The following is a 2,118-nucleotide window of genomic DNA, read 5'->3' as shown; positions in this document are numbered from 1 at the left end:
CCCTTGTCAGAAAGCTAGTACTTAGGGCTGCACGTTGCGTTTCCGGCCCTCTGCCCTCCTTTGCAGAGCGTTTTAAAGGTTGAGTGCTTGACTGACTTGGACTCGACTTAAGTGTGTTGTAATGTGGGTAGAGATTGCAGGGCATCTTTTGGGCTTTCAGGACCTCAGGACTGTGTGACCAGGGCCCCAGGTGCTGATTGCACTTTACTTTTACTGAGCAGCAAGGCCGGTAAGGCTAGGTGGGGGAGTGGCTTTGATTGGGCCCCTTTGACAAGGAGGATGCCTTTTTGCGTAAGTCATCATCCCAGCTTGTCCAGTTAAGGTGTAGGGCTTTAGACTCCAGGGCATGTCTGGCTCTCCCCCAACCCCCTTCACCGGAGCACTCCGGCTGTTCCAAGTTCTTTCTGCCTGGTTGGGTCCCAGGGGGCTCACCCCTGTTGCAGCTTCTGAATTCATCCCACTATAGGTATGCCAGCCCCCCTGGTGTGGCCCACAGTGGTTCCGAGTGACAGTGATCCCCAGCAGTTCTCTTGGGGGCCCTGGATCTCTCTCACTGTCCCTGTGGACCTTGCTCTCATTTGAAAAAGGTTCTCTGTGTCTCTGTCTCTCTCATTCTCTTATTTGTTGTACCGTTTGAAGATGGGTTGAAGGTCATTACAAGAAGAGCCACAGTTGGCTTTAGCTTGCATTGGACATGATGTGACAGGCCTTCTTACAAGCTCCAGGGTTTGGTTCATGTGTCTTCTCCCAGGAAACCTTCCTTGGTCTCTCCTCCCCCCCAGTTTGGAAGTCCTCTGTCTTTGCCCTGAACTCCTTATAAACCTGTGGCTCGTTTCCTTTGAGTCCTGTTGAACCTTAAGCAGGTACTCCATTAGTGTCTAGAGAGAGAAAGAGTACGTAAATGAATACAGACTGTCTGACATGATTAGGTTATTTGACTGGTGGGCAATCTTTGTACTTCTTTTTTCCCCCAGCTCACAAAAGAGCCATCTGAATTTGTTTAGTCTCTAAATTGAGGCATTTCCCCAGAGTGGAGGGCATATGAGTGGCATTGCCTGTTTTTGTACTGAAAACTCTTCCCGGACACCCACCCTAAGCTTGGAACCCAGAACAGCTAAGACACTTACGTTCACACCTTCATGCGACTTTTGTGACTCCCTTGGCTAGCCATGGAGAGGTTGGGCTCCTTGGTCTCCTTTTATTGGAAAGGTTGAATCATGGAGTCCTAGGGCCTGACTGTAGAGGCCTCTTGACAGTTTCTTCTAAAGGCCTAGGGATTTGCTGTAGGTAAAACTCCTGAGGGCTTCGCAGGGAATAAGCCATTAACCCTGAGGTACTGAGGTGTTAAGCAGTGATTGAACCATTCCCCTGCTCCCTCCACCTCAGTGTTGCATACATAAAGGGAAGTAGCCTGAGATTGTGAGAAGAGCAGTTTCCTTACATGTATGGTGTGTATGAGGTGGGGAGGGATTAGAAGAGCCGGGCTCTATCCAGTGTGCCAGTTGACTAGCAGGGAAAAAGTCATCTAATTCCTTCGGGCCTCAAGTTTTTTCAGGAGGTTGGTCTGAATCACAATTTTTTAAATCTAGGGGCCCATGGGGGTGTCAAAAGGGAGTGGTCTGTGAACCATCTGAAATATTATATACTATTTTGTGTATCAATAAAAATGTATTCCCCCCCCACCAACTACTAGTTTTTTTAAATCTAGGGGCCCATGGGGGTGTCAAAAGGGAGTGGTCTGTGAACCATCTGAAATAGTATATACTATTTTGTGTATCAATAAAAATGTATTCCCCCCCCACCAACTACTAGGCACGAGGGTCCACAGGTTTCATCTGATTATCAGTAGGGATTATATCAAATTGTAGTGAAAAGTTACAATAAGCTGAATGTTCACAAGAGAATAGAAATTTATTATACCAGTATATGATTAGTATAATCAACGATTTTATTTTTTTAATATATATATATTTTTAATAAATTTATGTATTTATTTATTTTTGGCTGCGTTGGGTCTTTGTTGCTGTGCGCGGGTTTTCTCTAGTTGCGGCGAGCAGGGGATACTCTTCGTTGCGGTGCGTGGGCTTCTCATTGCGGTGGCTTCTCCTGTTGCGGAGC

At 46.7% G+C, this 2,118-nt stretch overlaps 1 protein-coding gene across 1 annotated transcript in view; it reads left to right on the top strand.

Annotated features, from left to right (window-relative positions):
* The first annotated feature begins 210 nt into the window (after positions 1 to 210).
* ACOT9 (acyl-CoA thioesterase 9) overlaps positions 211 to 2,118 on the top strand; it is a 27,439-nt gene continuing 25,531 nt past the window's right edge. The window contains exon 1 of the mRNA XM_024757405.1: positions 211 to 229. The gene's annotated coding sequence lies outside the window, so the exon portion shown is untranslated. The remainder of the gene's footprint in view (positions 230 to 2,118) is intronic.

This window comes from Neophocaena asiaeorientalis, unplaced genomic scaffold (assembly GCF_003031525.2).
Source record: "Neophocaena asiaeorientalis asiaeorientalis breed wild unplaced genomic scaffold, Neophocaena_asiaeorientalis_V1.1 scaffold1105, whole genome shotgun sequence".
NCBI lineage: Eukaryota > Metazoa > Chordata > Mammalia > Artiodactyla > Phocoenidae > Neophocaena > Neophocaena asiaeorientalis.
This window is presented reverse-complemented; position numbering and strand designations above follow the sequence as displayed.